The sequence below is a fragment of the Stenella coeruleoalba genome, assembly GCF_951394435.1.
Source record: "Stenella coeruleoalba genome assembly, contig: scaffold_89, whole genome shotgun sequence".
In the NCBI taxonomy this organism is placed as follows: domain Eukaryota; kingdom Metazoa; phylum Chordata; class Mammalia; order Artiodactyla; family Delphinidae; genus Stenella; species Stenella coeruleoalba.
The window spans coordinates 136,508-158,688 of NW_027646015.1; the positions used below are offsets into that span (position 1 = coordinate 136,508).

The 22,181-nt window shown below is 43.9% G+C and overlaps 1 long non-coding RNA gene across 2 annotated transcripts in view; it reads right to left on the reverse strand.

Annotated features, from left to right (window-relative positions):
- Positions 1-22,181, reverse strand: part of LOC307181393 — a 439,679-nt gene that overhangs the window by 58,791 nt on the left and 358,707 nt on the right. For both annotated transcript variants that reach the window (XR_013826650.1, XR_013826651.1), the window contains exon 3: positions 1,218-1,299. This is a non-coding gene — a long non-coding RNA (uncharacterized lncRNA). The remainder of the gene's footprint in view (positions 1-1,217; positions 1,300-22,181) is intronic.

Genomic DNA, 22,181 nt, shown 5'->3' on the forward strand with positions numbered 1-22,181 from the left:
GAATGTACCTGACTTGTAAGTATCTTAAAACCTATGGATTGCTATGTCTCCGAAAGAGAATCAAGCATGTGTACAGGGGCATAAACGCAGCAGTGACAGGATTGGAGAGGTTCGGTGAGCAAATGAAGACCCTTTGAAGTCACATTGCATGGTACCCATTCCACGGGTTTCAACTACCCAGGTTTAAGGTATTCTTCCTTCAGCTAAAACATGCATGTGGAACCCAAGTATGATCAACCATGTGAACGGGAGACGTGTTCAAATATGTCTCAGTTTTCCTCCCCTGGTACTCGGGTGCAACATTCCAGACGCTTTACTAACACTCTCCCCACTTGGAGAGTCAGCGCCTTTAACCTCCTGTTTGGCCCAGTTTGCAATTTCTGCGGAAGATGAACAGGAATAGCGAGAACCAATGAGAGGCTAGCTGGAGGTGTCTGGACGGGCAAATTTAACTCTCATTTCCCACCAGGAAGAGGAAATAACCAAAGGCTCAGCGTGCCGTACCGGAACCAGATTAGGGCTTGAAGCCATCCAGTGGTGTTGCGCCCAGCTCAAAAGAAAGCGAGTTGAAGAAAGGAGCTCAGGGGCACTGTAATTCACAAACCTGCAGAGTTATAAATGACAGCTATCGTCCAAAAATAGACTGAAGTAAGGCTGCCAAGAGGACTTGAAAGCGGGGCAGAATTGCAGGAAACCGATTTCAGGAGTTGACTGGAATTGCATTGAAAGCATAGGAAAAGAGGCAGAACGTCCACAATGATGCACTTGGCCAAAAAGGGCGTATGCGTTTTTTCCTGAATATATTCAGGAAAAAACGCATACGCCCTTTTTAGCCAACCAAGCAAGCTTGCAAAGGAAATCTGCACTACAATGAAGTCTCACTTCCCCCCGGTCAAAAGGGCCATCTGAAAAAAGTGTAAAATCCAGAAAGGCAGGACAGGCCATGGAGAACTGGGAGCCTTGTTATGCTGATGGGCGGGATGTAAATTGCCAACAACCACTCGGGAGAAGTGTATGGTGTTTCCTGAAACATCTAAAAAACAAAGCAACAGAACCTAGGGCACTTCCACTTATGGTCCTATAGCTTAGGGAAATTAAAATCAAAAAGACACAGCCACCCCAAAGTTTGGAACGGCTCTGTTTACAAGAACCTCGTTTACAGTACAAGTTCAACATCGCAGAAAGTGAAAAATGGATAAAGAAGTTGTGGTATTTACTTAAAAAGCAATATCACTCAGCAATGAAATCTGTGTCATCAGGCCCTTAGCAGCACAATGAGTGGATTCAGGTATGATGATTCTAACTGAAATAAGTCACACAGAAAAAGAAACATCATAAGATATCAGTACTACACGGAATGTAAACTTGGCTACACAGGAACTGAATTACAGAACAGAACAAGGTCTCAAATTTAGAAAACCAACTTATTCTTGTTAAGGGTAAAGGTGAGTTGGGGTGCTGCATAAAACCAAAGATTGAAATGAGCACAGATAAAGTTCCTTAAGTCAAATATGGAATAGACAAGAGCTACTCCTTGCTCAACGAAATGGACTCAACACCGCATATTAAACGCCTAAGAATGTACCTGACTAGTAAGTATCGTAAAACCTATGGATTGCTATGTCTCCAAAAGAGAATCAAGCATGTGTACAGGGGCATAAACGCAGCAGTGATAGGATTGGAGAGGTTCGGTGAGCAAATGAAGACCCTTTGAAGTCATATTGCATGGTACCCATTCCACGGGTCTCAACTCTCCAGGTTTAAGGTATTCTTCCTTCAGCTAAAACATGCATGTGGAACCCAAGTATGATCAACCATGTGAACGGGAGACGTGTTCAAATATGTCTCAGTTTTCCTCCCCTGGTACTCGGGTGCAACATTCCAGACGCTTTACTAACACTCTCCCCACTTGGAGAGTCAGTCCCTTTAACCTCCTGTTTGGCCCAGTTTGCAATTTCTGCGGAAGATGAACAGGAATAGCGAGAACCAATGAGAGGCTAGCTGGAGGTGTCTGGACGGGCAAATTTAACTCTCATTTCCCACCAGGAAGAGGAAATAACCAAAGGCTCAGCGTGCCGTACCGGAACCAGATTAGGGCCTGAAGCCATCCTGCGGTGTTGCGGCCAGGTCACAAGAAAGCAAGTTGAAGAAAGGAGCTCAGGGGCACTGTAATTCACAAACCTGCAGAGTTATAAATGACAGCTATCGTCCAAAAATAGACTGAAGTAAGGCTGCCAAGAGGACTTGAAAGCGGGGCAGAATTGCAGGAAACCGATTTCAGGAGGTAGACTGGAATTGCATTGAAAGCATAGGAAAAGAGGCAGAACGTCCACAATGATGCACTTGGCCAAAAAGGGCGTATGCGTTTTTTCCTGAATATATTCAGGAAAAAACGCATACGCCCTTTTTGGCCAACCAAGCAAGCTTGCAAAGGAAATCTGCACTACAATGAAGTCTCACTTCCCCCCGGTCAAAAGGGCCATCTGAAAAAAGTGTAAAATCCAGAAAGGCAGGACAGGCCATGGAGAACTGGGAGCCTTGTTATGCTGATGGGCGGGATGTAAATTGCCAACAACCACTTGGGAGAAGTGTATGGTGTTTCCTGAAACATCTAAAAAACAAAGCAACAGAACCTAGGGCACTTCCACTTATGGTCCTATAGCTTAGGGAAATTAAAATCAAAAAGACACAGCCACCCCAAAGTTTGGAACGGCTCTGTTTACAAGAACCTCGTTTACAGTACAAGTTCAACATCGCAGAAAGTGAAAAATGGATAAAGAAGTTGTGGTATTTACTTACAAAGCAATATCACTCAGCAATGAAATCTGTGTCATCAGGCCCTTAGCAGCACAATGAGTGGATTCAGGTATGATGATTCTAACTGAAATAAGTCACACAGAAAAAGAAACATCATAAGATATCAGTAATACACGGAATGTAAACTTGGCTACACAGGAACTGAATTACAGAACAGAACAGGGTCTCAAATTTAGAAAACCAACTTATTCTTGCTTAAGGGTAAAGGTGAGTTGGGGTGCTGCATAAAACCAGAGATTGAAATGAGCACAGATAAAGTTCCTTAAGCCAAATATGGAATAGACAAGAGCTACTCCTTGCTCAACGAAATGGACTCAACACCCCATATTAAACGCCTAAGAATGTACCTGACTAGTAAGTATCTTAAAACCTATGGATTGCTATGTCTCCGAAAGAGAATCAAGCATGTGTACAGGGGCATAAACGCAGCAGTGATAGGATTGGAGAGGTTCGGTGAGCAAATGAAGACCCTTTGAAGTCATATTGCATGGTACCCATTCCACGGGTTTCAACTACCCAGGTTTAAGGTATTCTTCCTTCAGCTAAAACATGCATGTGGAACCTAGAGTATGATCAACCATGTGATCGGGAGATGTGTTCAAATATGTCTCAGTTTTCCTCCCCTGGTACTCGGGTGCAACATTCCAGACGCTTTACTAACACTCTCCCCACTTGGAGAGTCAGCGCCTTTAACCTCCTGTTTGGCCCAGTTTGCAATTTCTGCGGAAGATGAACAGGAATAGCGAGAACCAATGAGAGGCTAGCTGGAGGTGTCTGGACGGGCAAATTTAACTCTCATTTCCCACCAGGAAGAGGAAATAACCAAAGGCTCAGTGTGCCGGGCCGGAACCAGATTAGGGCCTGAAGCCATCCTGCGGTGTTGCGGCCAGGTCACAAGAAAGCGAGTTGAAGAAAGGAGCTCAGGGGCACTGTAATTCACAAACCTGCAGAGTTATAAATGACAGCTATCGTCCAAAAATAGACTGAAGTAAGGCTGCCAAGAGAACTTGAAAGCGGGGCAGAATTGCAGGAAACCGATTTCAGGAGGTAGACTGGAATTGCATTGAAAGCATAGGAAAAGAGGCAGAACGTCCACAATGATGCACTTGGCCAAAAAGGGCGTATGCGTTTTTTCCTGAATATATTCAGGAAAAAACGCATACGCCCTTTTTGGCCAACCAAGCAAGCTTGCAAAGGAAATCTGCACTACAATGAAGTCTCACTTCCCCCCGGTCAAAAGGGCCATCTGAAAAAAGTGTAAAATCCAGAAAGGCAGGACAGGCCATGGAGAACTGGGAGCCTTGTTATGCTGATGGGCGGGATGTAAATTGCCAACAGACACTCAGGAGAAGTGTATGGTGTTTCCTGAAACATCTAAAAAAGAAAGCAACAGAGCCTAGGGCACTGCCACTTATGGTCCTATAGCTTAGGGAAATTAAAATCAAAAACACAGCCACCCCAAAGTTTGGGACGCCTCTGTTTACAAGAACCTCGTTTACAGTACAAGTTCAACATCGCAGAAAGTGAAAAATGGATAAAGAAGTTGTGGTATTTACTTACAAAGCAATATCACTCAGCAATGAAATCTGTGTCATCAGGCCCTTAGTAGCAGAATGAGTGGATTCAGGTATGATGATTCTAACTGAAGTAAGTCACACAGAAAAAGAAACATCATAAGATATCAGTAATACACGGAATGTAAACTTGGCTACACAGGAACTGAATTACAGAACAGAACAGGGTCTCAAATTTAGAAAACCAACTTATGCTTGCTTAAGGGTAAAGGTGAGGTGGGGTGCTGCATAAAACCAGAGATTGAAATGAGCACAGATAAAGTTCCTTAAGTCAAATATGGAATAGACAAGAGCTACTCCTTGCTCAACGAAATGGACGCAGAATCGCATATTAAACGCCTAAGAATGTACCTGACTAGTAAGTATCTTAAAACCTATGGATTGCTATGTCTCCGAAAGAGAATCAAGCATGTGTATAGGGGCATAAACGCAGCAGTGATAGGATTGGAGAGGTTCGGTGAGCAAATGAAGACCCTTTGAAGTCATATTGCATGGTGCCCATTACACGGGTCTTAACTCTCCAGGTTTAAGGTATTCTTCCTTCAGCTAAAACATGCATGTGGAACCCAAGTATGATCAACCATGTGAACGGGAGACGTGTTCAAATATGTCTCAGTTTTCCTCCCCTGGTACTCGGGTGCAACATTCCAGATGCTTTACTAACACTCTCCCCACTTGGAGAGTCAGCGCCTTTAACCTCCTGTTTGGCCCAGTTTGCAATTTCTGCGGAAGATGAACAGGAATAGCGAGAACCAATGAGAGACTAGCTGGAGGTGTCTGGACGGGCAAATTTAACTCTCATTTCCCACCAGGAAGAGGAAATAACCAAAGGCTCAGCGTGCCGTGCCGGAACCAAATTAGGTCCTGAAGCCATCCTGCGGTGTTGCGGCCAGGTCACAAGAAAGCAAGTTGAAGAAAGGAGCTCAGGGGCACTGTAATTCACAAACCTGCAGAGTTATAAATGACAGCTATCGTCCAAAAATAGACTGAAGTAAGGCTGCCAAGAGGACTTGAAAGCGGGGCAGAATTGCAGGAAACCGATTTCAGGAGGTAGACTGGAATTGCATTGAAAGCATAGGAAAAGAGGCAGAACGTCCACAATGATGCACTTGGCCAAAAAGGGCGTATGCGTTTTTTCCTGAATATATTCAGGAAACAACGCATACGCCCTTTTTGGCCAACCAAGCAAGCTTGCAAAGGAAATCTGCACTACAATGAAGTCTCACTTCCCCCCGGTCAAAAGGGCCATCTGAAAAAAGGGTAAAATCCAGAAAGGCAGGACAGGCCATGGAGAACTGGGAGCCTTGTTATGCTGATGGGCGGGATGTAAATTGCCAACAACCACTTGGGAGAAGTGTATGGTGTTTCCTGAAACATCTAAAAAACAAAGCAACAGAGCCTAGGGCACTTCCACTTATGGTCCTATAGCTTAGGGAAATTAAAATCAAAAAGACACAGCACCCCAAAATTTGGGACGCCTCCGTTTACAAGAACCTCATTTACCGTACAAGTTCAATATCACAGAAAGTGAAAAATGGATAAAGAATTTGTGGTATTTAGTTACAAAGCAATATCACTCAGCAATGAAATCTGTGTCATCAGGCCCTTAGCAGCACAATGAGTGGATTCAGGTATGATGATTCTAACTGAAGTAAGTCACACAGAAAAAGAAACATCATAAGATATCACTAATACACGGAATGTAAACTTGGCTACACAGGAACTGCATTCCAAAACAGAACAGGGTCTCAAATTTAGAAAACCAACTTATACTTGCTTAAGGGGAAAGGTGAGTTGGGGTGCTGCATAAAACCAGAGATTGAAATGAGCACAGATAAAGTTCCTTAAGCCAAATATGGAATAGGCAAGAGCTACTCCTTGCTCAACGAAATGGACTCAACACCGCATATTAAACGCCTAAGAATGTACCTGACTAGTAAGTATCTTAAAACCTATGGATTGCTATGTCTCCGAAAGAGAATCAAGCATGTGTACAGGGGCATAAACGCAGCAGTGATAGGATTGGAGAGGTTCGGTGAGCAAATGAAGACCCTTTGAAGTCATATTGCATGGTACCCATTCCACGGGTTTCAACTACCCAGGTTTTAGGTATTCTTCCTTCAGCTAAAATATGCATGTGGAACCCAGAGTATGATCAACCATGTGATCGGGAGACGTGTTCAAATATGTTTCAGTTTTCCTCCTCTGGTACTCGGGTGCAACATTCCAGACGCTTTACTAACACTCTCCCCACTTGGAGAGTCAGTCCCTTTAACCTCCTGTTTGGCCCAGTTTGCAATTTCTGCGGAAGATGAACAGGAATAGCGAGAACCAATGAGAGGCTAGCTGGAGGTGTCTGGACGGGCAAATTTAACTCTCATTTCCCAACAGGAAGAGGAAATAACCAAAGGCTCAGCGTGCCGTACTGGAACCAGATTAGGGCCTGAAGCCATCCTGCGGTGTTGCGGCCAGCTCAAAAGAAAGCGAGTTGAAGAAAGGAGCTCAGGGGCACTGTAATTCACAAACCTGCAGAGTTATAAATGACAGCTATCGTCCAAAAATAGACTGAAGTAAGGCTGCCAAGAGGACTTGAAAGCGGGGCAGAATTGCAGGAAACCGATTTCAGGAGGTAGACTGGAATTGCATTGAAAGCATAGGAAAAGAGGCAGAACGTCCACAATGATGCACTTGGCCAAAAAGGGCGTATGCGTTTTTTCCTGAATATATTCAGGAAAAAACGCATACGCCCTTTTTGGCCAACCAAGCAAGCTTGCAAAGGAAATCTGCACTACAATGAAGTCTCACTTCCCCCCGGTCAAAAGGGCCATCTGAAAAAAGTGTAAAATCCAGAAAGGCAGGACAGGCCATGGAGAACTGGGAGCCTTGTTATGCTGATGGGCGGGATGTAAATTGCCAACAACCACTCGGGAGAAGTGTATGGTGTTTCCTGAAACATCTAAAAAACAAAGCAACAGAACCTAGGGCACTTCCACTTATGGTCCTATAGCTTAGGGAAATTAAAATCAAAAAGACACAGCCACCCCAAAGTTTGGAACGGCTCTGTTTACAAGAACCTCGTTTACAGTACAAGTTCAACATCGCAGAAAGTGAAAAATGGATAAAGAAGTTGTGGTATTTACTTACAAAGCAATATCACTCAGCAATGAAATCTGTGTCATCAGGCCCTTAGCAGCACAATGAGTGGATTCAGGTATGATGATTCTAACTGAAATAAGTCACACAGAAAAAGAAACATCATAAGATATCAGTAATACACGGAATGTAAACTTGGCTACACAGGAACTGAATTACAGAACAGAACAGGGTCTCAAATTTAGAAAACCAACTTATGCTTGCTTAAGGGTAAAGGTGAGTTGGGGTGCTGCATAAAACCAGAGATTGAAATGAGCACAGATAAAGTTCCTTAAGTCAAATATGGAATAGACAAGAGCTACTCCTTGCTCAACGAAATGGACTCAACACCGCATATTAAACGCCTAAGAATGTACCTGACTAGTAAGTATCTTAAAACCTATGGATTGCTATGTCTCCGAAAGAGAATCAAGCATGTGTACAGGGGCATAAACGCAGCAGTGATAGGATTGGAGAGGTTCGGTGAGCAAATGAAGACCCTTTGAAGTCATATTGCATGGTACCCATTACACGGGTCTCAACTCTCCAGGTTTAAGGTATTCTTCCTTCAGCTAAAACATGCATGTGGAACCCAAGTATGATCAACCATGTGAACGGGAGACGTGTTCAAATATGTCTCAGTTTTCCTCCCCTGGTACTCGGGTGCAACATTCCAGACGCTTTACTAACACTCTCCCCACTTGGAGAGTCAGCGCCTTTAACCTCCTGTTTGGCCCAGTTTGCAATTTCTGCGGAAGATGAACAGGAATAGCGAGAACCAATGAGAGGTTAGCTGGAGGTGTCTGGACGGGCAAATTTAACTCTCATTTCCCAACAGGAAGAGGAAATAACCAAAGGCTCAGCGTGCCGTACCGGAACCATATTAGGGCCTGAAGCCATCCTGCTGTGTTGCGGCCAGCTCAAAAGAAAGCGAGTTGAAGAAAGGAGCTCAGGGGCACTGTAATTCACAAACCTGCAGAGTTATAAATGACAGCTATCGTCCAAAAATATACTGAAGTAAGGCTGCCAAGAGGACTTGAAAGCGGGGCAGAATTGCAGGAAACCGATTTCAGGAGGTAGACTGGAATTGCATTGAAAGCATAGGAAAAGAGGCAGAACGTCCACAATGATGCACTTGGCCAAAAAGGGCGTATGCGTTTTTTCCTGAATATATTCAGGAAAAAACGCATACGCCCTTTTTGGCCAACCAAGCAAGCTTGCAAAGGAAATCTGCACTACAATGAAGTCTCACTTCCCCCCGGTCAAAAGGGCCATCTGAAAAAAGTGTAAAATCCAGAAAGGCAGGACAGGCCATGGAGAACTGGGAGCCTTGTTATGCTGAAGGGCGGGATGTAAATTGCCAACAACCACTCGGGAGAAGTGTATGGTGTTTCCTGAAACATCTAAAAAACAAAGCAACAGAGCCTAGGGTACTTCCACTTATGGTCCTATAGCTTAGGGAAATTAAAATCAAAAAGACACAGCCACCCCAAAGTTTGGGACGCCTCCGTTTACAAGAACCTCGTTTACCGTACAAGTTCAATATCACAGAAAGTGAAAAATGGATAAAGAACTTGTGGTACTTACGTACAATGCAGTATCACTCAGCAATGAAATCTATGTCATCAGGCCCTTAGCATCACAATGAGTGGATTCAGGTATGATGATTCTAACTGAAATAAGTCACACAGAAAAAGAAACATCATAAGATATCAGTAATACACGGAATGTAAACTTGGCTACACAGGAACTGAATTACAGAACAGAACAGGGTCTCAAATTTAGAAAACCAACTTATGCTTGCTTAAGGGTAAAGGTGAGTTGGGGTGCTGCATAAAACCAGAGATTGAAATGAGCACAGATAAAGTTCCTTAAGTCAAATATGGAATAGACAAGAGCTACTCCTTGCTCAACGAAATGGACTCAACACCGCATATTAAACGCCTAAGTATGTACCTGACTAGTAAGTATCGTAAAACCTATGGATTGCTATGTCTCCGAAAGAGAATCAAGCATGTGTACAGGGGCATAAACGCAGCAGTGATAGGATTGGAGAGGTTCGGTGAGCAAATGAAGACCCTTTGAAGTCATATTGCATGGTACCCATTCCACGGGTCTCAACTCTCCAGGTTTAAGGTATTCTTCCTTCAGCTAAAACATGCATGTGGAACCCAAGTATGATCAACCATGTGAACGGGAGACGTGTTCAAATATGTCTCAGTTTTCCTCCCCTGGTACTCGGGTGCAACATTCCAGACGCTTTACTAACACTCTCCCCACTTGGAGAGTCAGTCCCTTTAACCTCCTGTTTGGCCCAGTTTGCAATTTCTGCGGAAGATGAACAGGAATAGCGAGAACCAATGAGAGGCTAGCTGGAGGTGTCTGGACGGGCAAATTTAACTCTCATTTCCCACCAGGAAGAGGAATTAACCAAAGGCTCAGCATGCCGGGCCGGAACCAGATTAGGGCCTGAAGCCATCCTGCGGTGTTGCGGCCAGGTCACAAGAAAGCGAGTTGAAGAAAGGAGCTCAGGGGCACTGTAATTCACAAACCTGCAGAGTTATAAATGACAGCTATCGTCCAAAAATAGACTGAAGTAAGGCTGCCAAGAGGACTTGAAAGCGGGGCAGAATTGCAGGAAACCGATTTCAGGAGGTAGACTGGAATTGCATTGAAAGCATAGGAAAAGAGGCAGAACGTCCACAATGATGCACTTGGCCAAAAAGGGCGTATGCGTTTTTTCCTGAATATATTCAGGAAAAAACGCATACGCCCTTTTTGGCCAACCAAGCAAGCTTGCAAAGGAAATCTGCACTACAATGAAGTCTCACTTCCCCCCGGTCAAAAGGGCCATCTGAAAAAAGTGTAAAATCCAGAAAGGCAGGACAGGCCATGGAGAACTGGGAGCCTTGTTATGCTGATGGGCGGGATGTAAATTGCCAACAACCACTCGGGAGAAGTGTATGGTGTTTCCTGAAACATCTAAAAAACAAAGCAACAGAGCCTAGGGTACTTCCACTTATGGTCCTATAGCTTAGGGAAATTAAAATCAAAAAGACACAGCCACCCCAAAGTTTGGGACGCCTCCGTTTACAAGAACCTCGTTTACCGTACAAGTTCAATATCACAGAAAGTGAAAAATGGATAAAGAACTTGTGGTACTTACGTACAATGCAGTATCACTCAGCAATGAAATCTATGTCATCAGGCCCGTAGCAGCATAATGAGTGGATTCAGGTACGATGATTCTAACTGAAATAAGTCACACAGAAAAAGAAACATCATAAGATATCACTAATACACGGAATGTAAACTTGGCTACACAGGAACTGCATTCCAAAACAGAACAGGGTCTCAAATTTCGAAAACCAACTTATGCTTGCTTAAGGGTAAAGGTGAGTTGGGGTGCTGCATAAAACCAGAGATTGAAATGAGCACAGATAAAGTTCCTTAAGCCAAATATGGAATAGACAAGAGCTACTCCTTGCTCAACGAAATGGACTCAACACCGCATATTAAACGCCTAAGAATGTACATGACTAGTAAGTATCTTAAAACCTATGGATTGCTATGTCTCCGAAAGAGAATCAAGCATGTGTACAGGGGCATAAACGCAGCAGTGATAGGATTGCAGAGGTTCGGTGAGCAAATGAAGACCCTTTGAAGTCATATTGCATGGTACCCATTCCACGGGTTTCAACTACCCAGGTTTAAGGTATTCTTCCTTCAGCTAAAACATGCATGTGGAACCTAGAGTATGATCAACCATGTGATCGGGAGACGTGTTCAAATATGTCTCAGTTTTCCTCCCCTGGTACTCGGGTGCAACATTCCAGACGCTTTACTAACACTCTCCCCACTTGGAGAGTCAGTCCCTTTAACCTCCTGTTTGGCCCAGTTTGCAATTTCTGCGGAAGATGAACAGGAATAGCGAGAACCAATGAGAGGCTAGCTGGAGGTGTCTGGACGGGCAAATTTAACTCTCATTTCCCACCAGGAAGAGGAATTAACCAAAGGCTCAGCATGCCGGGCCGGAACCAGATTAGGGCCTGAAGCCATCCTGCGGTGTTGCGGCCAGGTCACAAGAAAGCGAGTTGAAGAAAGGAGCTCAGGGGCACTGTAATTCACAAACCTGCAGAGTTATAAATGACAGCTATCGTCCAAAAATAGACTGAAGTAAGGCTGCCAAGAGGACTTGAAAGCGGGGCAGAATTGCAGGAAACCGATTTCAGGAGGTAGACTGGAATTGCATTGAAAGCATAGGAAAAGAGGCAGAACGTCCACAATGATGCACTTGGCCAAAAAGGGCGTATGCGTTGTTTCCTGAATATATTCAGGAAAAAACGCATACGCCCTTTTTGGCCAACCAAGCAAGCTTGCAAAGGAAATCTGCACTACAATGAAGTCTCACTTCCCCCCGGTCAAAAGGGCCATCTGAAAAAAGTGTAAAATCCAGAAAGGCAGGACAGGCCATGGAGAACTGGGAGCCTTGTTATGCTGATGGGCGGGATGTAAATTGCCAACAACCACTCGGGAGAAGTGTATGGTGTTTCCTGAAACATCTAAAAAACAAAGCAACAGAACCTAGGGCACTTCCACTTATGGTCCTATAGCTTAGGGAAATTAAAATCAAAAAGACACAGCCACCCCAAAGTTTGGAACGGCTCTGTTTACAAGAACCTCGTTTACAGTACAAGTTCAACATCGCAGAAAGTGAAAAATGGATAAAGAAGTTGTGGTATTTACTTACAAAGCAATATCACTCAGCAATGAAATCTGTGTCATCAGGCCCTTAGCAGCACAATGAGTGGATTCAGGTATGATGATTCTAACTGAAATAAGTCACACAGAAAAAGAAACATCATAAGATATCAGTAATACACGGAATGTAAACTTGGCTACACAGGAACTGAATTACAGAACAGAACAGGGTCTCAAATTTAGAAAACCAACTTATTCTTGCTTAAGGGTAAAGGTGAGTTGGGGTGCTGCATAAAACCAGAGATTGAAATGAGCACAGATAAAGTTCCTTAAGCCAAATATGGAATAGACAAGAGCTACTCCTTGCTCAACGAAATGGACTCAACACCCCATATTAAACGCCTAAGAATGTACATGACTAGTAAGTATCTTAAAACCTATGGATTGCTATGTCTCCGAAAGAGAATCAAGCATGTGTACAGGGGCATAAACGCAGCACTGATAGGATTGGAGAGGTTCGGTGTGCAAATGAAGACCCTTTGAAGTCATATTGCATGGTACCCATTCCACGGGTTTCAACTACCCAGGTTTAAGGTATTCTTCCTTCAGCTAAAACATGCATGTGGAACCCAAGTATGATCAACCATGTGATCGGGAGACGTGTTCAAATATGTCTCAGTTTTCCTCCCCTGGTACTCGGGTGCAACATTCCAGACGCTTTACTAACACTCTCCCCACTTGGAGAGTCAGTCCCTTTAACCTCCTGTTTGGCCCAGTTTGCAATTTCTGCGGAAGATGAACAGGAATAGCGAGAACCAATGAGAAGCTAGCTGGAGGTGTCTGGACGGGCAAATTTAACTCTCATTTCCCACCAGGAAGAGGAATTAACCAAAGGCTCAGCATGCCGGGCCGGAACCAGATTAGGGCCTGAAGCCATCCTGCGGTGTTGCGGCCAGGTCACAAGAAAGCGAGTTGAAGAAAGGAGCTCAGGGGCACTGTAATTCACAAACCTGCAGAGTTATAAATGACAGCTATCGTCCAAAAATAGACTGAAGTAAGGCTGCCAAGAGGACTTGAAAGCGGGGCAGAATTGCAGGAAACCGATTTCAGGAGGTAGACTGGAATTGCATTGAAAGCATAGGAAGAGAGGCAGAACGTCCACAATGATGCACTTGGCCAAAAAGGGCGTATGCGTTTTTTCCTGAATATATTCAGGAAAAAACGCATACGCCCTTTTTGGCCAACCAAGCAAGCTTGCAAAGGAAATCTGCACTACAATGAAGTCTCACTTCCCCCCGGTCAAAAGGGCCATCTGAAAAAAGTGTAAAATCCAGAAAGGCAGGACAGGCTATGGAGAACTGGGAGCCTTGTTATGCTGATGGGCGGGATGTAAATTGCCAACAACCACTCGGGAGAAGTGTATGGTGTTTCCTGAAACATCTAAAAAACAAAGCAACAGAACCTAGGGCACTTCCACTTATGGTCCTATAGCTTAGGGAAATTAAAATCAAAAAGACACAGCCACCCCAAAGTTTGGAACGGCTCTGTTTACAAGAACCTCGTTTACAGTACAAGTTCAACATCGCAGAAAGTGAAAAATGGATAAAGAAGTTGTGGTATTTACTTACAAAGCAATATCACTCAGCAATGAAATCTGTGTCATCAGGCCCTTAGCAGCACAATGAGTGGATTCAGGTATGATGATTCTAACTGAAATAAGTCACACAGAAAAAGAAACATCATAAGATATCAGTAATACACGGAATGTAAACTTGGCTACACAGGAACTGAATTACAGAACAGAACAGGGTCTCAAATTTAGAAAACCAACTTATTCTTGCTTAAGGGTAAAGGTGAGTTGGGGTGCTGCATAAAACCAGAGATTGAAATGAGCACAGATAAAGTTCCTTAAGCCAAATATGGAATAGACAAGAGCTACTCCTTGCTCAACGAAATGGACTCAACACCCCATATTAAACGCCTAAGAATGTACATGACTAGTAAGTATCTTAAAACCTATGGATTGCTATGTCTCCGAAAGAGAATCAAGCATGTGTACAGGGGCATAAACGCAGCAGTGATAGGATTGCAGAGGTTCGGTGAGCAAATGAAGACCCTTTGAAGTCATATTGCATGGTACCCATTCCACGGGTTTCAACTACCCAGGTTTAAGGTATTCTTCCTTCAGCTAAAACATGCATGTGGAACCTAGAGTATGATCAACCATGTGATCGGGAGACGTGTTCAAATATGTCTCAGTTTTCCTCCCCTGGTACTCGGGTGCAACATTCCAGACGCTTTACTAACACTCTCCCCACTTGGAGAGTCAGTCCCTTTAACCTCCTGTTTGGCCCAGTTTGCAATTTCTGCGGAAGATGAACAGGAATAGCGAGAACCAATGAGAGGCTAGCTGGAGGTGTCTGGACGGGCAAATTTAACTCTCATTTCCCACCAGGAAGAGGAATTAACCAAAGGCTCAGCATGCCGGGCCGGAACCAGATTAGGGCCTGAAGCCATCCTGCGGTGTTGCGGCCAGGTCACAAGAAAGCGAGTTGAAGAAAGGAGCTCAGGGGCACTGTAATTCACAAACCTGCAGAGTTATAAATGACAGCTATCGTCCAAAAATAGACTGAAGTAAGGCTGCCAAGAGGACTTGAAAGCGGGGCAGAATTGCAGGAAACCGATTTCAGGAGGTAGACTGGAATTGCATTGAAAGCATAGGAAAAGAGGCAGAACGTCCACAATGATGCACTTGGCCAAAAAGGGCGTATACGTTTTTTCCTGAATATATTCAGGAAAAAACGCATACGCCCTTTTTGGCCAACCAAGCAAGCTTGCAAAGGAAATCTGCACTACAATGAAGTCTCACTTCCCCCCGGTCAAAAGGGCCATCTGAAAAAAGTGTAAAATCCAGAAAGGCAGGACAGGCCATGGAGAACTGGGAGCCTTGTTATGCTGATGGGCGGGATGTAAATTGCCAACAACCACTCGGGAGAAGTGTATGGTGTTTCCTGAAACATCTAAAAAACAAAGCAACAGAACCTAGGGCACTTCCACTTATGGTCCTATAGCTTAGGGAAATTAAAATCAAAAAGACACAGCCACCCCAAAGTTTGGAACGGCTCTGTTTACAAGAACCTCGTTTACAGTACAAGTTCAACATCGCAGAAAGTGAAAAATGGATAAAGAAGTTGTGGTATTTACTTACAAAGCAATATCACTCAGCAATGAAATCTGTGTCATCAGGCCCTTAGCAGCACAATGAGTGGATTCAGGTATGATGATTCTAACTGAAATAAGTCACACAGAAAAAGAAACATCATAAGATATCAGTACTACACGGAATGTAAACTTGGCTACACAGGAACTGAATTACAGAACAGAACAGGGTCTCAAATTTAGAAAACCAACTTATTCTTGCTTAAGGGTAAAGGTGAGTTGGGGTGCTGCATAAAACCAGAGATTGAAATGAGCACAGATAAAGTTCCTTAAGCCAAATATGGAATAGACAAGAGCTACTCCTTGCTCAACGAAATGGACTCAACACCCCATATTAAACGCCTAAGAATGTACATGACTAGTAAGTATCTTAAAACCTATGGATTGCTATGTCTCCGAAAGAGAATCAAGCATGTGTACAGGGGCATAAACGCAGCACTGATAGGATTGGAGAGGTTCGGTGAGCAAATGAAGACCCTTTGAAGTCATATTGCATGGTACCCATTCCACGGGTTTCAACTACCCAGGTTTAAGGTATTCTTCCTTCAGCTAAAACATGCATGTGGAACCCAAGTATGATCAACCATGTGATCGGGAGACGTGTTCAAATATGTCTCAGTTTTCGTACCCTGGTACTCGGGTGCAACATTCCAGACGCTTTACTAACACTCTCCCCACTTGGAGAGTCAGTCCCTTTAACCTCCTGTTTGGCCCAGTTTGCAATTTCTGCGGAAGATGAACAGGAATAGCGAGAACCAATGAGAGGCTAGCTGGAGGTGTCTGGACGGGCAAATTTAACTCTCATTTCCCACCAGGAAGAGGAATTAACCAAAGGCTCAGCATGCCGGGCCGGAACCAGATTAGGGCCTGAAGCCATCCTGCGGTGTTGCGGCCAGGTCACAAGAAAGCGAGTTGAAGAAAGGAGCTCAGGGGCACTGTAATTCACAAACCTGCAGAGTTATAAATGACAGCTATCGTCCAAAAATAGACTGAAGTAAGGCTGCCAATAGGACTTGAAAGCGGGGCAGAATTGCAGGAAACCGATTTCAGGAGGTAGACTGGAATTGCATTGAAAGCATAGGAAGAGAGGCAGAACGTCCACAATGATGCACTTGGCCAAAAAGGGCGTATGCGTTTTTTCCTGAATATATTCAGGAAAAAACGCATACGCCCTTTTTGGCCAACCAAGCAAGCTTGCAAAGGAAATCTGCACTACAATGAAGTCTCACTTCCCCCCGGTCAAAAGGGCCATCTGAAAAAAGTGTAAAATCCAGAAAGGCAGGACAGGCCATGGAGAACTGGGAGCCTTGTTATGCTGATGGGCGGGATGTAAATTGCCAACAACCACTCGGGAGAAGTGTATGGTGTTTCCTGAAACATCTAAAAAACAAAGCAACAGAACCTAGGGCACTTCCACTTATGGTCCTATAGCTTAGGGAAATTAAAATCAAAAAGACACAGCCACCCCAAAGTTTGGAACGGCTCTGTTTACAAGAACCTCGTTTACAGTACAAGTTCAACATCGCAGAAAGTGAAAAATGGATAAAGAAGTTGTGGTATTTACTTACAAAGCAATATCACTCAGCAATGAAATCTGTGTCATCAGGCCCTTAGCAGCACAATGAGTGGATTCAGGTATGATGATTCTAACTGAAATAAGTCACACAGAAAAAGAAACATCATAAGATATCAGTAATACACGGAATGTAAACTTGGCTACACAGGAACTGAATTACAGAACAGAACAGGGTCTCAAATTTAGAAAACCAACTTATTCTTGCTTAAGGGTAAAGGTGAGTTGGGGTGCTGCATAAAACCAGAGATTGAAATGAGCACAGATAAAGTTCCTTAAGCCAAATATGGAATAGACAAGAGCTACTCCTTGCTCAACGAAATGGACTCAACACCCCATATTAAACGCCTAAGAATGTACATGACTAGTAAGTATCTTAAAACCTATGGATTGCTATGTCTCCGAAAGAGAATCAAGCATGTGTACAGGGGCATAAACGCAGCAGTGATAGGATTGCAGAGGTTCGGTGAGCAAATGAAGACCCTTTGAAGTCATATTGCATGGTACCCATTCCACGGGTTTCAACTACCCAGGTTTAAGGTATTCTTCCTTCAGCTAAAACATGCATGTGGAACCTAGAGTATGATCAACCATGTGATCGGGAGACGTGTTCAAATATGTCTCAGTTTTCCTCCCCTGGTACTCGGGTGCAACATTCCAGACGCTTTACTAACACTCTCCCCACTTGGAGAGTCAGTCCCTTTAACCTCCTGTTTGGCCCAGTTTGCAATTTCTGCGGAAGATGAACAGGAATAGCGAGAACCAATGAGAGGCTAGCTGGAGGTGTCTGGACGGGCAAATTTAACTCTCATTTCCCACCAGGAAGAGGAATTAACCAAAGGCTCAGCATGCCGGGCCGGAACCAGATTAGGGCCTGAAGCCATCCTGCGGTGTTGCGGCCAGGTCACAAGAAAGCGAGTTGAAGAAAGGAGCTCAGGGGCACTGTAATTCACAAACCTGCAGAGTTATAAATGACAGCTATCGTCCAAAAATAGACTGAAGTAAGGCTGCCAAGAGGACTTGAAAGCGGGGCAGAATTGCAGGAAACCGATTTCAGGAGGTAGACTGGAATTGCATTGAAAGCATAGGAAAAGAGGCAGAACGTCCACAATGATGCACTTGGCCAAAAAGGGCGTATGCGTTGTTTCCTGAATATATTCAGGAAAAAACGCATACGCCCTTTTTGGCCAACCAAGCAAGCTTGCAAAGGAAATCTGCACTACAATGAAGTCTCACTTCCCCCCGGTCAAAAGGGCCATCTGAAAAAAGTGTAAAATCCAGAAAGGCAGGACAGGCCATGGAGAACTGGGAGCCTTGTTATGCTGATGGGCGGGATGTAAATTGCCAACAACCACTCGGGAGAAGTGTATGGTGTTTCCTGAAACATCTAAAAAACAAAGCAACAGAACCTAGGGCACTTCCACTTATGGTCCTATAGCTTAGGGAAATTAAAATCAAAAAGACACAGCCACCCCAAAGTTTGGAACGGCTCTGTTTACAAGAACCTCGTTTACAGTACAAGTTCAACATCGCAGAAAGTGAAAAATGGATAAAGAAGTTGTGGTATTTACTTACAAAGCAATATCACTCAGCAATGAAATCTGTGTCATCAGGCCCTTAGCAGCACAATGAGTGGATTCAGGTATGATGATTCTAACTGAAATAAGTCACACAGAAAAAGAAACATCATAAGATATCAGTAATACACGGAATGTAAACTTGGCTACACAGGAACTGAATTACAGAACAGAACAGGGTCTCAAATTTAGAAAACCAACTTATTCTTGCTTAAGGGTAAAGGTGAGTTGGGGTGCTGCATAAAACCAGAGATTGAAATGAGCACAGATAAAGTTCCTTAAGCCAAATATGGAATAGACAAGAGCTACTCCTTGCTCAACGAAATGGACTCAACACCCCATATTAAACGCCTAAGAATGTACATGACTAGTAAGTATCTTAAAACCTATGGATTGCTATGTCTCCGAAAGAGAATCAAGCATGTGTACAGGGGCATAAACGCAGCACTGATAGGATTGGAGAGGTTTGGTGAGCAAATGAAGACCCTTTGAAGTCATATTGCATGGTACCCATTCCACGGGTTTCAACTACCCAGGTTTAAGGTATTCTTCCTTCAGCTAAAACATGCATGTGGAACCCAAGTATGATCAACCATGTGATCGGGAGACGTGTTCAAATATGTCTCAGTTTTCGTACCCTGGTACTCGGGTGCAACATTCCAGACGCTTTACTAACACTCTCCCCACTTGGAGAGTCAGTCCCTTTAACCTCCTGTTTGGCCCAGTTTGCAATTTCTGCGGAAGATGAACAGGAATAGCGAGAACCAATGAGAGGCTAGCTGGAGGTGTCTGGACGGGCAAATTTAACTCTCATTTCCCACCAGGAAGAGGAATTAACCAAAGGCTCAGCATGCCGGGCCGGAACCAGATTAGGGCCTGAAGCCATCCTGCGGTGTTGCGGCCAGGTCACAAGAAAGCGAGTTGAAGAAAGGAGCTCAGGGGCACTGTAATTCACAAACCTGCAGAGTTATAAATGACAGCTATCGTCCAAAAATAGACTGAAGTAAGGCTGCCAAGAGGACTTGAAAGCGGGGCAGAATTGCAGGAAACCGATTTCAGGAGGTAGACTGGAATTGCATTGAAAGCATAGGAAGAGAGGCAGAACGTCCACAATGATGCACTTGGCCAAAAAGGGCGTATGCGTTTTTTCCTGAATATATTCAGGAAAAAACGCATACGCCCTTTTTGGCCAACCAAGCAAGCTTGCAAAGGAAATCTGCACTACAATGAAGTCTCACTTCCCCCCGGTCAAAAGGGCCATCTGAAAAAAGTGTAAAATCCAGAAAGGCAGGACAGGCCATGGAGAACTGGGAGCCTTGTTATGCTGATGGGCGGGATGTAAATTGCCAACAACCACTCGGGAGAAGTGTATGGTGTTTCCTGAAACATCTAAAAAACAAAGCAACAGAACCTAGGGCACTTCCACTTATGGTCCTATAGCTTAGGGAAATTAAAATCAAAAAGACACAGCCACCCCAAAGTTTGGAACGGCTCTGTTTACAAGAACCTCGTTTACAGTACAAGTTCAACATCGCAGAAAGTGAAAAATGGATAAAGAAGTTGTGGTATTTACTTACAAAGCAATATCACTCAGCAATGAAATCTGTGTCATCAGGCCCTTAGCAGCACAATGAGTGGATTCAGGTATGATGATTCTAACTGAAATAAGTCACACAGAAAAAGAAACATCATAAGATATCAGTAATACACGGAATGTAAACTTGGCTACACAGGAACTGAATTACAGAACAGAACAGGGTCTCAAATTTAGAAAACCAACTTATTCTTGCTTAAGGGTAAAGGTGAGTTGGGGTGCTGCATAAAACCAGAGATTGAAATGAGCACAGATAAAGTTCCTTAAGCCAAATATGGAATAGACAAGAGCTACTCCTTGCTCAACGAAATGGACTCAACACCCCATATTAAACGCCTAAGAATGTACATGACTAGTAAGTATCTTAAAACCTATGGATTGCTATGTCTCCGAAAGAGAATCAAGCATGTGTACAGGGGCATAAACGCAGCACTGATAGAATTGCAGAGGTTCGGTGAGCAAATGAAGACCCTTTGAAGTCATATTGCATGGTACCCATTCCACGGGTTTCAACTACCCAGGTTTAAGGTATTCTTCCTTCAGCTAAAACATGCATGTGGAACCTAGAGTATGATCAACCATGTGATCGGGAGACGTGTTCAAATATGTCTCAGTTTTCCTCCCCTGGTACTCGGGTGCAACATTCCAGACGCTTTACTAACACTCTCCCCACTTGGAGAGTCAGCGCCTTTAACCTCCTGTTTGGCCCAGTTTGCAATTTCTGCGGAAGATGAACAGGAATAGCGAGAACCAATGAGAGGTTAGCTGGAGGTGTCTGGATGGGCAAATTTAACTCTCATTTCCCAACAGGAAGAGGAAATAACCAAAGGCTCAGCGTGTCGTACCGGAACCAGATTAGGGCCTGAAGCCATCCTGCTGTGTTGCGGCCAGCTCAAAAGAAAGCGAGTTGAGGAAAGGAGCTCAGGGGCACTGTAATTGACAAACCTGCAGAGTTATAAATGACAGCTATCGTCCAAAAATAGACTGAAGTAAGGCTGCCAAGAGGACTTGAAAGCGGGGCAGAATTGCAGGAAACCGATTTCAGGAGGTAGACTGGAATTGCATTGAAAGCATAGGAAAAGAGGCAGAACATCCACAATGATGCACTTGGCCAAAAAGGGCGTATGCGTTTTTTCCTGAATATATTCAGGAAAAAACGCATACGCCCTTTTTGGCCAACCAAGCAAGCTTGCAAAGGAAATCTGCACTACAATGAAGTCTCACTTCCCCTCGGTCAAAAGGGCCATCTGAAAAAAGTGTAAAATCCAGAAAGGCAGGACAGGCCATGGAGAACTGGGAGCCTTGTTATGCTGATGGGCGGGATGTAACTTGCCAACAACCACTCGGGAGAAGTGTATGGTGTTTCCTGAAACATCTAAAAAACAAAGCAACAGAGCCTAGGGCACTTCCACTTATGGTCCTATAGCTTAGGGAAATTAAAATCAAAAAGACACAGCCACCCCAAAGTTTGGGACGCCTCCGTTTACAAGAACCTCGTTTACCGTACAAGTTCAATATCACAGAAAGTGAAAAATGGATAAAGAACTTGTGGTACTTACGTACAATGCAGTATCACTCAGCAATGAAATCTATGTCATCAGGCCCGTAGCAGCATAATGAGTGGATTCAGGTACGATGATTCTAACTGAAATAAGTCACACAGAAAAAGAAACATCATAAGATATCACTAATACACGGAATGTAAACTTGGCTACACAGGAACTGCATTCCAAAACAGAACAGGGTCTCAAATTTCGAAAACCAACTTATGCTTGCTTAAGGGTAAAGGTGAGTTGGGGTGCTGCATAAAACCAGAGATTGAAATGAGCACAGATAAAGTTCCTTAAGCCAAATATGGAATAGACAAGAGCTACTCCTCGCTCAACGAAATGGACTCAACACCGCATATTAAACGCCTAAGAATGTACCTGACTTGTAAGTATCTTAAAACCTATGGATTGCTATGTCTCCAAAAGAGAATCAAGCATGTGTAC